Here is a 12,431-nt window from a genome sequence, read left to right as displayed (position 1 = left end):
GCTTCCTTGTCTTGATGTCAGTGGCTTCTATCTCCTCCTTTGGCCAGCTTATTATCCCAGCAGGGTACCTGATCATGGGCAGGGTGTAGGTGTTGATAGCCCGAATCTTGTTCTCAACGTTCAGCTGACTCCTCAGGACGTGCCTGACCCTCTGCAGGTACTTGGTGGTTGCAGCTTTCCTAGCGGCCTCTTCATGGTTGCCATCTTCCTGCAGGATCCGCAGGTACTTGTAACTGTGCTCTATGTCTGCAATGTTGCCTTCTGGTAGCTCGATCCCCTCCGTTCTGACTACCTTCCCTCTCTTTGTTATTATCCGACTGCACTTCTCCAGTCTGAATGACATTCCAATGACAGAAAAGAATCAGCTTAGAAGGAAACATATCTGGGAAATCATCTTGTTTTGTCGAACATAATAAGAACATGCTGACCTTCTGCTGAGTTTTCTTTTTACGGCTCGTTCCACCAAAGGGTTGGAAAAACGCAGTTTGAAGGAAGTTTCTGTTGCTATTGGTCAGTTTTTCCTGGGTCCCATCACTGCTGCAAAATTCTTTACAATAGTGACAAAAGAGACGATACATTTTCCCACAACCCTTTACTTTGTACAGTAAAATACTGTAAAAACATGATACAAATCCTCATAAAGTACTCTTAAATTTACTGAAACTCTTTACACTGAAGCCTCTTCGGGGAGTTTTTAGGACTTCCTGATAATAATGAATTACAGTCGTCCAGCCTGGAAGTAATAAATGCATGAACTAGTTCTTCAGCGTCACTCTGAGACAGGATATTTCTAACTTTAGAGATGTTGCACAAATCACAACTAAGCTGTTACATCACTGAAAGTAGCCTCTCATACAGCGCACGTTCGTGTGGTTTCTGAGCTGTAATAACAAAGGACCAGTCGTCTCTACCATACATTGCTGTTGACATTTTTATGTTATTTTCAACCAGTGAAACACATTTCAGCTATACTTGTGTCTTTGAACACACTCGACTTAAAAACCAGTGTAAGGGCAGATAAACACATCATGATATAATGCATTCTTGTCATGAAGTGTGAGGCAAGTTTATGTTTATGCATAAGATTATTTAAGGCCACTCATTTGTTTGTTTGGCATGTCAGAATCAGAAAGACTTTTTATTTATTTTTATTTATCCCCAAGATACAACAGAGCAGCATGACGCTGAAGCTAAGGACAGGGCATAAACAGGCAGTAAGAGTGAGATAATAAATACACAGAATATACAGTATATACACCGTTTTAACATTAAAGTGACCAAATAGGTGAATAAATAACTGTAAGTGACTAAAAGTGAATAAAGTGTCGGCAGTATAAAAGAGTATCTGACGGGCAGCGACCCGGAACCGGATCTCAGCAGCACTTGTAACTTGCTAATAAAGATTGAAACAAGAAGGTAACAATATGAAAATAACCAGTAAACCTGCAAACACAATATAAGCTCTGTAATATTACACTGACATGTATCTGCTAACAATATGATAAGCTGCTAATGTTAAAGTAGTAACCTGTGTACTTTAGAATTTTAATGTATAGATTTCAAAGTGGTGATAACCTCATAATAATAAGGTAACACTGTTTGATACTATAACAGTAATAGGCCAGTATTATTGTAACAGAACGCACAGATGGACTCTGTGGGCTGGGACACAACATCATTTGTGCTGTGATAATCAAACGTGTGCTTTATTATGGAAATCTGAAGCAGATTGATGACACAGACCTGTCATGGTCCTGAGTCTGCCGACTCAGTGTTTTGTGTTTCTTTATGCTTTTGTTCATTGTGAGTATAAATTCTGTTATGATTTGCCATTTGTTAGGTTTCTGTTCTGTGCCTGCCCTGCTCCCACTTCTGTCTGTGGTGTCACACTGTCTGTGAATCTGTCTGTTTAGTTCAGCGTCTTGTCCAGTTCTGTGTCTGAGTTTCCTGTTTTATTCTGAAGGTCTCATGTGAGTGTGTTCAGTTACGCTTCCTCTGTCCCGTCAGCTCTGATTTCTCCCAGCTGTGTTGCCCTCCTGTCTCTCATCCCCTGATCACTGCTGTGTGTATTTATACCCTGTGTGTTCTCCTGCCTGTTGCTGGTTCGTCTGTGTTCCACGGTGTCCTGTCTCTCGTCCGTGTCTCTCTCTCTCTCTCTCCCTCTCTCCCTCCCCCCCCCCCCCCCCCCCCCCCCCCCCCCCCCCCCCCCCCCCCCCCCATTCTGGTACCCTCTCAGGTAGTGATGGTGAGATGAAGCCTCATGATGAACTGAAGCTTTCCACCCAATTGGTCGACTCATGGTTCGAAGCATTGTGATGATTCATTTGCTCTACTGCGCCATCAAGTGGACAATTCAAGTGAAGCGGGCTCTGTGATTATAATGATGTGTAAGCCTCTAAACTGAATAAATTGTTTTCTTGGTTATTTATCCCGAATATTGTCTCAGTATGTGTGATACAAAAGAGAAAGTGGAAGCTATCAGGACAGAGTTTTGGTATGATTGTGTAACTGTTAGCCTCAGACAGTCAGTCAATAGTATAATTCAGATCATAGATCAGTACATTTGCATATTTTTATAACTATAAAAAGAAAGCTGACACTTTCAAGACTTTATCTAATGTGTAAGCATCACAGCAGATGCCTTAGATTAGAATCAGTGAGCTGTCGGCTTTCAGACCCGACCGTGTCCATGCTGTCTGGTGAGAAAGGCGACATCTCACTGATTGTGATGCGTCAGCGCTTAGTGTTTACGTCTTTGTGCAGAATCGGTGTACCTGCTCTCATTTACTGTTTTAGCTGTTTGGTGGTGGTTGAAATGTAGTAATATTTAAAATCGATTCAGGATTTTAATGAATCGATATCACGTTATCCAAGCTAGAATCGATTTTAATCGATAATCAAAACCCGCTAGTACCTGTGTAATCATGCTTATGTACATCTGGATAATGACACAAACTAGTATTTGGCGCTTCACTTTATAATAAACTCAAAGACAGAAATCCGATTATAGGATCTGTAGTGTTGTTTATTTATATTATGGTGCTTATCATTTGTGATATTTATTACTGTGTGCATACTTTATTAGGAGAGATAAAATGAAATAAAAAATCTCTTCCTTCCTGGTTCCATCGAAGAAGAAATGCTCAAGTAACTATGTAACACGTACGTAATCCAATTCCACAACACAGTGTGATGGGAAATCAGCTGTGTTTTTCTGCCCATTTTATTTCGAATCTGGCGTGAACCGGTGAACCAGTCCCTGAATCAGTCATGTGGTACGGGCTGCCTGCGAGGCCTCGAACGTCACTACATACGTAATCAAAGCAAGCCTCGATACGCGCTTCACAGAAACGCCCCCGAGATTACCCGACACACGATTCGACGCTTCAACACACAGGACACATCACTACTCTCAGGTTTGTCATTTAGCTTTCCCAGTTTTGTTTAAGTTTTGTCTTCCCTCTTTGCCTGTTTTGCCTTCTCACCATTGTGTAAATAAAACATCACTAGCATTATCATCTACTGCCTGCACAGCAAATTCAAAAGTGTTAAATGTTTTGGTGTTAGTAGTCTTAGAGTTAATTTTACTCTAAGTAGAGTCACATTCTTTTAATGTAACTCTGAGGTGTAAAATGATATTAGTTAAAATCGAGTGTTAAAAATGAGTGTTTCTATGTCAAATCTGGAGGTGTTACAATGGAAATTAGAAGACATAGCATACATTTTCACTGCTATGCAGATGACACCCAGCTCTATCTGTCCATAAAGCCAGATAACACACACCAATTAGTTAAACTGCAGGAATGTCTTAAAGACATAAAGACTTGGATGGCCACTAACTTTCTGCTTCTTAACTCAGATAAAACTGAGGTCATTGTACTCGGCGCTGAAAAGCTTAGAAATATGGTATCTAACCAGATTCTTACTCTGGATGGCATTACCTTGGCCTCCAGTAACACTGTGAGGAACCTTGGAGTCATTTTTGACCAGGATATGTCCTTCAACGCACATATTAAACAAATATGTAAGACTGCGTTCTTCCATTTGCGCAACATCTCTAAAATTAGAAATATCCTGTCTCAGAGTGATGCTGAAAAACTAGTTCATGCATTTATTACTTCCAGGCTGGACTACTGCAATTCATTATTATCAGGATGTCCAAAAAACTCACTGAAAAGCCTTCAGTTAATCCAAAATGCTGCAGCAAGAGTACTGACAGGGACTAGAAAGAGAGAGCATATTTCTCCTGTTTTGGCTTCCCTTCATTGGCTTCCTGTTAAATCCAGAATTGAATTCAAAATCCTGCTCCTCACATACAAGGTCTTAAATAATCAGGCCCCATCTTATCTTAATGACCTTGTAGTACCATATCACCCTATTAGAGCACTTCGCTCCCACTCTGCAGGCCTACTTGTTGTTCCTAGAGTATTTAAAAGTAGAATGGGAGGGAGAGCCTTCAGTTTTCAGGCCCCTCTTCTGTGGAACCAGCTTCCAGTTTGGATTCGGGAGACAGACACTATCTCTACTTTTAAGATTAGGCTTCAAACTTTCCTTTTTGCTAAAGCATATAGTTAGGGCTGGACCAGGTGACCCTGAATCCTCCCTTAGTTATGCTGCAATAGATGTAGGCTGCCGGGGGATTCCCATGATGCATTGAGTTTTTCCTTTCCAGTCACCTTTCTCACTCACTATGTGTTAATAGACCTCTCTGTAGTGAATCATATCTGTTATTAATCTCTGTCTCTCTTCCACAGCATGTCTTTATCCTGTCTTCCTTCTCTCACCCCAACCGGTCGCAGCAGATGGCCGCCCCTCCCTGAGCCTGGTTCTGCCGGAGGTTTCTTCCTGTTAAAAGGGAGTTTTTCCTTCCCACTGTTGCCAAAGTGCTTGCTCATAGGGGGTCATATGATTGTTGGGTTTTTCTCTGTATCTATGAAGCGCCTTGAGGCGACTTTTGTTGTGATTTGGCGCTATATAAATAAAATTGAATTGAATTGAATTGAATTGAAATATTAACTCTTGACCTCTTAACTCTGAACTCCTACAGGGGCTATGACACTAATAGAGTAAATTCACAGACTCTGCCCCCAGCACCATAGGCTCCAATCGAAGCTGAAGTGAAGCCGTTTCAGAACATTTGGCTCTACATATTAGTGATGGGATTTCCGGCTCTTTTTAGAGATCCGGCTCTTTTGAGCTCGGCTCACTAAAAAGAGCCAGCTCTTTCGGCTCCGAACCGGCTCTTCAGGTTGTTTTGTTGCTTTAATTATTTAATCATTAACAATAATATAAAATTATGCAGAAAAGGAATTACTAATGTAAAAAAAAGTGGTTTTATTTATATATGTTTATATATGGCCCCTAGAGACAAAGCACGTACAAACTCTAAAGCATATACAAACTCCAAAACACATTTCTAGCGTTTACTGAACTTCCAAAACAGAGCTACCCAGATCACTTAAATTACACAATTGAAAACATGTGTGTATTGTTTGTGTATTTATAGACAAGCACTCATATTTATTCAAATAATTAAAAAAAAAATTCATTTACCTGTTACTACCACACACCAAATCTGGTTGTTGATACTTCCTGGCTTGTGTAGCCACTAGGTAACAAACGCTCAACACTGGGCCCTAGCATCCTGGAGCACTTCTGTTGTCTTTTGTACTTGATTCTGAGTTTGTACGTGCTTCTGAGTTTGTACGTGCTTCGGGGTTTGTAAGTGCGTCTGAGTTTTTACGCGTTTTGGAGTTTTTACGTGTTTTGGAGTTTGTACATGTTTTGGAGTTTGTACTCCTTTGTCTCTAAGGGCCACCATAAATATACTTTATTTATTCACTCCACATAAAATGTAATAAATAAATCATATAATACAAAGAACAACTATTTACATTTTAAACTTTTAACTATTTAAATTTTCAGCTTTTTCCTTTTAAACAAATTTAAAGTGAAACAACACAAAACACTGCAAACCACACCACAATTAAATATAAATTAAAATATGAAAACAAAAAGAAGATGCACATTCTCTGTCATATGGGCCTGCATGATTTCTGAATCCTTTATCATCTGCAACTGAAAATAGTGGATGATTACTATACCTTTCTAATGTGACGTTGTTGTCCCTCGCTTTCTTTCTCTCTGGCTCTGATCCTGTGCTACTGCGAGTGTAACTAACGCCCCTCCCCCCTCTGCCCAGTGCAAAGTACAGGCCGCGCGTGCGGAGTTTAGCGGAAAAAAGGGCGAGAGAGAGGGTGAGAGAAGGAAAAAAAAACCTCACGGCTCCCAATAAGGAGCCGGCTCGCGTCGTTCACTTCAAAGACCCGGCTCTAAGAGCCGTTTCGTTCGCGAACGACCCATCACTACTACATATTTGAGTTGTTGCCATGCTTGGTAAGTCATGTTTTCAAAGATTGTTTCAATTATTATTAATAGCTTTTACTTCTGTGGCTCTTTGGAGTTGAGACAAAGCTGTGTGAAAGGCATTAGCCATGTTGCTCGCTGATAGCATAATATTCTGTTTTAGCTAGCTGAAAGGTATTGTTTGCGGGCAAATACCACAGCCTTGAAAAAAAGCTTCATGTGAATTTTTAGTCAAATTTTTGGTCAAATACACCTAAAACAATGTCTAGAATGTGAAATGTTGGTATAATGGTGCTACTTGAAGCCTGAAAACGATCTCCCATAAAAACGAGCAAACAGCAGTAGCAGACGTCCTGACTGGTTCTACGTTAGCATTTAGATCCCTCCAGAGTTTTGTGCACACGGTTTAGGTAAAAATGAAAAAGGTTGAGGTTTTACATTTAGTTCAGTATTACCTGTTGCCTGTGTCCTTGTCTTTTGGGAAAATACTTTACACAAGTAATAGCTCAGAGAGGATTCCTTTTTTTTACTGTGCTGCAATTGATTTGTGCCATTAATTAGTGTCAACTATTTTTTATCTCCACATAGGATATGCTTGTGAAGATGGAATATGGGGGAGAGCAGAAGTGTGTTGAAGTTCCACAAAGTGATGAATGAAGGACATGCATATTGTATTTTGTGTTTATTGAAATAAGTGATGAGAATGCTGTTATTTGCATTTACCAGCTCACCTATGTCAGACCTTTTGATAAACAAAATTGAAAGTGAGAACATGTACACTGTTACATCTTTCAGAAAATGTTTTGAAATTGTGGTGCACAGTTCAGAATAAATGTTTTTCAAAAACCACTGTGTCTTTTTAGTAAATGTTTATTTCCAAAGAAATTTCTAGAAGTTCAGAACAGTAAAATTCCCGCTTTTTACAATTAATTAGAAGATAACTCTTACGTAGTTAAACTAAAATACTCTTTGAGAGTTAATATATAAACTCTTAACACCTAGTTAGCATTAGTAAGTCTTAAATTATCAACTCCAGACAGATTTGGTGTTTAACACTAAATCAGACTTAACGTACCAACTCTCCAAAAAGAGTTAAACTAACACTCTCTGGTGTGGACCCATATAGACACTTTAATAGTGTTGAAATCAAATCTGACAGTGTTAATTTGGACATGCTGGATTTGCTGTGTGCGTTTTGGGTCCTTTCTCCCTTCTACACCACACGGCTCGCCTCGGCAGCCGTGACAGTACCTTTGTCAGGTTTCAGTTTGATTGCATCAAAGAAACAACAATCCACAGTGCAGCAGTCTGCACGGCCTCTAACAGAAACCAGCACAGAGTCATTTATAGATTGTGTATGTGCATCCTGTCCCTCTCATGGAAAGATGTGACTGATTAAAGCGATAGAGCGATGATGCATTTTTTTAATGCATGGATAACCCAGAGCGTTATGCACCTGCCATGGTCACAGAACTAAAACAGAACCTGTACACAGGTAACATGTGCTGTCAATGACATTTGTGTTCACAGATTATACTGAGCCGAAACAAGATGTAATGGATTCAGACAGGACAACCAATCACAGCATGAGCAGTGTGTGTTATTAGAACAAATGACGAAACTGAAAACAAATTCAAGATGAACCCTCCTGTTATGTTGCGGGTCAGATCGACCCAGAACAGCAGAGATGTCACATGTCATCTGCATCACAGAAAACGAAAAAAATCTGAATTATAAAAGAAAATTGTAAAATAATCAATGCCAGTGTTTCTGACACTTTTGGATGAGTAAATTTGCCCCGGGTCAAATGAACCCAGGAGCATAACTGGTGTTCCTGGAAACCAACATAACAGGAGGGTTAAAGCATACAACAAATAAGCTTTTCAGTATTTTAGGAAGCTATGTGAAAGAAAAAAGTTTAAAGAGTTTTAAAAAGTTTTAAATTATTTGCTTGTTTTCCAAAGTAAAACCACCGAGTGAAGATATTTCACTACATGAAATCACTAAAGTAAAGTAACACACTGACAGTGTGTGGCTGATTATACAGGGTTATGGGCAATGTCAGTCAGTGACTGGCTGCTCCCGTATGGGATCAGAACGATGCCACCTTATCCCAAAGTCCAGCCAATGATGTGATTCACATTCGTATATACGCAGCCAATCAACGTTGACAGGCTATGACAGCGTCCTTATGTGCAACACCGGTGTTTTAGCAAAGCGGCTGATGTGGAGTGAAGTTAATGACAACCTGTACAACCATTGGAGATGTGAGCAGGACAGACGAACAACTGACGGACAAAGTGTGGACTTTATACCAGTTTTTAAATTGTGTTGATCGGCCACGTAAAACCAGAGTTATGATAAAAATATCTGCAATGTTTGGTTTTCTTCCTGAATACTGTCGTTGTTTATATTTACTGCGGGAAGAAACGGTAAAAACTGCGTTTTATAAGGAAAACGCTCCAAAGCCTGTGAGCAAAAACCCCCACCTTTCCTATTGGTGGAAAAATGTACCATGTGGACCAATCAAAAAAGGATATGGCAACATGGCGTTTAGTTGTTTAGGGAGAGGGAAGTTTTAAGAGTGACGGCATGTTTGAGATGTGAGAGATTTGCGACGTTTAGCACAAATCTTGTGTAGTTAGTGTGTAGTTAGTGTGTAGTTAGTGTGTAGTGTAGTCAATAGTGTTGTTGTGTGTGTCAGAACAATGAGGCGACTGCTGAATGTTACAGGTGTTACAGCAGTGATACATCTGCTGCTGTCAGGCCTGCAGGTATCAGGCTGTTGTTCTCCTTCATCTCATAGTGGACAGAAATTATTTTTTGGAGTGACACAAATAATTTGTGTGGCATCAGATTTGATGCAGAACAGCTGATTGTTCTGTAAATAGTTTGAAATGTTTATTTAAAAACGCCTTGGCTGCATTTTTAGGTAAACAGCTGCATAAAACTTTGTTTGCATAACTCAGTAACTTTCTTGAAGAAGTAACTATATAATTAATTGCCCAACATTGGTCATTATTTACTGTATTTGCAGACAGAGTTACAGACTCTCTCCCAGACCACAGACTCATAATACAATCAGAGCAAAAAAACAGAAAGTTGTGTTTTCAAAATTGGAGTTCAAGTTATTTTTTCTTCCAATAGTGTTAACATGCTACACATGAACAAGATTTATTTAATTTTCATTGTAAGTGGGCTAAAGCAGTTAATTTAAAGTAGTCTAACATAAATGCTGTAATGTGATTACTTTAATAAACATGTAACTTGGATGATTCGATGCTGGCGTGACCACAGTGCACACGTCTGCTGTTGCTCACAGTGGTCCAAGTGTCCGCTGAGGGAGTTTGTGTGTTCAGACACATGAAACATTAGAGGCAACGTTGGTTATGGGTCTGTTAGGCCATTCACCTCTGAATACAATATGTTTTAAAAACCCTGCAACAGACGACATTTGTTTTAGTGTCATGATATGCATACCTTGTATTTCTGTGAGATATGATACAAGAAGCATTGCCATTAATATTGCATCTTACTCAATTATGACTAAAAACCTGACGACTTGTGTGATCATTGTAAAGACTGATTCAGATTCAGAAGACGTTATTGATCCCTGAGGGGCAATTGAGAGACTGACCGTGCCGACCGTACATACAATACACAAACATCACATTGGGGAGTGTTAGGTTCAATATTGAGGAGGGGTAGAGGAGGTAATCTACTTCCATAATAACAACACTGATCCGGCCGGGTGGAGTCAAACGATGATTTTAATGACACGCGTGGGAAGACCGCCACTGTACGCAGACAGCGCCGATCCCCAAGTTACAGAGCATAAGCAGGTGTTTTATACCTTCCAGGGCTTAAATTTACTGACGCCCTTAAACGTCACTCAGATACAGTTCATACATAGGTTTCAAAACCACAATGACTTAACACAGTTTAAAAATAACATTGTCTCCGTCTCCACGGCAGATACTTCCTGTCAACATTCTGACTTTCACTTCCCGTCTGGAAAACCAAACTGTTCCTCTTTTTGCAGAGACAGCAAGAAACTATTCCTCTTTTACAGAGACAATTTTAGAGTTACAAGCAAACATGATTAACCTCTCACCTATAAATGAGTGTATCTAATGTGTGAGTGTATGTGGCTCGACCTCACACGAACTTGTAACTTTTTCCAACAGACAGAAGGCCAGCATGTACACATTTAAGATTATAACAAGCATTCAAAAGCATTTAAGATTATAGATTCAACTCAATAGTTTAGAGTGGTTATAACTGCACCTGTAATAAAGGCTAATTGGGTACCAATATGTTTAAACATCTGAATACAATATCAATGCTGTAGATTATGTTATTAATGCAATGGTAATGATGATGATTATTAACAATAGCAGTAAAATAATTTCTAATCCCTCACAAGGTCCAGGTGGGTTCCTTGAATAATGATGGAGCAGTGATGTGAGTGCTGAGCTGTGACATGGAGAAGAGTCATGGACAGTTAGAGATGGTCATCTCACCTCTGAGCTTTGGTCTGGCTCTCACAGTGTTGGGAAGGTTACTTTTAAAATGTATTCCATTACAGATTACAGATTACATGCCCCAAAATGTATTCTGTAACGTATTCCGTTACGTTACTCAATGAGAGTAACGTATTCTGAATACTTTGGATTACTTAATATATTATCATGCTGTTTACAACTACATGAATGTACTATTGCTGTGATTTATTACTGTTACTGAAGGTTCGCGGCTCCGAACCGTAGTAAAGGGACCTCTGGCTAATACGGTGGGTTTGTGTCGGGCTCGTAGCTGAAAACTAGCTTTACTTTGTTGTCTGGGTCAACTTTGCTAGCAGAGACAGAGAGAGGCGTTGAAAGGCTGCTCCAACAGAACTTATTGTTTTTGGAGGAAAACACGAACACGGTGTACAGTCGAGTCTTAATAACTTACTTACAACTGGGCTCGTCAGGCTCTCTTCTTGGCTGCAGTGGTTATTATTATATTTACATGCTTCCAGCTCCCGTTTCTGCTCGATGACAGCTCGTACTTTTCCTTTTTCTCCCTCCCTCGCTCACAGACACATAACGGGTATGACAGTCCATTCTCCCTGCAGCACGGACTACACTGCCCATGATGCTACATTCTTTAGAGCTATACCGGTAGCATTCTGCCTATTAGCTTAGCACAACAACAACAGCAGGTGCTCTCTCACCCAGGAAACACGCAGAGAGAGAGCGTCACCCTGTAACCATGGCAACCGTAACGCTGCCTGGAACAACAGAACGTAGCTGTCAAACAAAACCCAAACAGTCCTGACCCGCCACAATATGAAACAGGGAAGTACCGCCGTGTAATCCATTTATTTCAACAAAGTAACTGTATTCTAAATACCACCTTTTAAACAGTAACTGTAACGGAATACAGTTACTCATATTTTGTATTTTAAATACGTAACGGCGGTACATGTACTCCATTACTCCCCAACACTGGGCTCTCATATTCCCCACACAGAGTGGTTTTAGAGGGAGGGACTCCCTCCTCTCTGTCCTCACACTGATCCATGCTGCTCAATTCACATCAGCTCACACACACTTTCTACCTTCACCTGCAGAGGAAACACAAATCATTCATGTGCACATCAACTGAAATCCTCCTTTCCATCATGTTCAATTCAATTCAATTTTATTTATATAGCGTCCAAATATCAGCTGCTTCTTTCCTGCTTCTGCTGCAGATTTGTGCTGGAACTAAGCGGCACACAGCTGATGTTAGCCAGGAAAACATTACACACTGACTTTAATGGAGAGACCGGGAATAAAAACACACAGTTTGTTGTGTGAAGAAATCAAACGTGTTTGAACATGAAACGAAAACATGAAACTGAAAAGGAACGTATGAAACATGAACGTTAAGAAAACTAAACACAAGTTCCTAAAGACAAACTGTTAAAGGAAGAAACAAAGCAAACTTACAGTTTCTTCAAACACACCAACAACAAGCTCCACTTAATGACGTTTAAGAAAGAGGAAGTAAACTTTGAGCGGGAAGGAAACACAGAG

General features: G+C 40.0%; 2 long non-coding RNA genes across 2 annotated transcripts in view; one reads left to right on the top strand and one right to left on the bottom strand.

The window, feature by feature from the left end:
* LOC146498779 (uncharacterized) overlaps positions 1 to 12,431 on the top strand; it is a 319,599-nt gene that overhangs the window by 155,056 nt on the left and 152,112 nt on the right. The window lies entirely within an intron of this gene.
* LOC146498788 (uncharacterized) lies at positions 2,129 to 12,334 on the bottom strand. The gene is made up of 2 exons (XR_014870421.1): positions 11,860 to 12,334; positions 2,129 to 10,903 (listed from the first exon to the last, which is right to left on the bottom strand). It is a non-coding gene; the product is annotated as an uncharacterized LOC146498788 (long non-coding RNA).

This window comes from Neolamprologus multifasciatus, chromosome 17, assembly GCF_963576455.1.
Source record: "Neolamprologus multifasciatus chromosome 17, fNeoMul1.2, whole genome shotgun sequence".
Taxonomy (NCBI): domain Eukaryota; kingdom Metazoa; phylum Chordata; class Actinopteri; order Cichliformes; family Cichlidae; genus Neolamprologus; species Neolamprologus multifasciatus.
Note: the sequence above shows the minus strand (reverse complement) of the source record. Positions and strands in the feature narration are given on the sequence as shown.